Raw genomic sequence first — 533 nt, 5'->3', positions numbered from 1 at the left:
TCCTTAAAAATGAATTTTAAATTGTAATTTGAAATTAATTAGGCTATGGTTTTACAATGAGAATTATACCTGTACATGCCATGTTAGATATGCTTAACACCTATTTCTGAAAGAAGAAACATATGATATGAGTATAGTCTGTAAAAGACAATTTATATTACTGTTAGAAAAAGAGCTTTTGGGCCAGGCGCAATGGCTCATGCCTGTAATCCCAGGATTTTTGAAGGCCAAGATGGGTGGATTGCTTGAGCTCAGGAATTTGAAACCAGCTTGGGTAACATGGCAAAACTCCACCTCTACTAAAAATACAAAAAAATAAAAAATAAAACTGGGCATGGTGGTATGTGCATGTAGTCCCAGTCACTCAGTAGGCTAGGTTGGGAGAATTGCTTGAGCCCAGGTCAGTCGAGGTTGCAGTGAGCCGTGATCGTGCCACTGTATTTCAACCCAGGCCAGAGAGCAAGATGCTGTCGAAAGCATAGGGAGGGGAGGGGAGGGGAGAGGAAGGGAGGGGAAGGGAAGGGAGGGGAAGG

The sequence above is a fragment of the Colobus angolensis genome, unplaced genomic scaffold, assembly GCF_000951035.1.
Source record: "Colobus angolensis palliatus isolate OR3802 unplaced genomic scaffold, Cang.pa_1.0 Scaffold86, whole genome shotgun sequence".
Taxonomy (NCBI): domain Eukaryota; kingdom Metazoa; phylum Chordata; class Mammalia; order Primates; family Cercopithecidae; genus Colobus; species Colobus angolensis.
The sequence above is the reverse complement of the archived record's forward strand: the minus strand, read 5'-3'. Positions refer to the sequence as shown.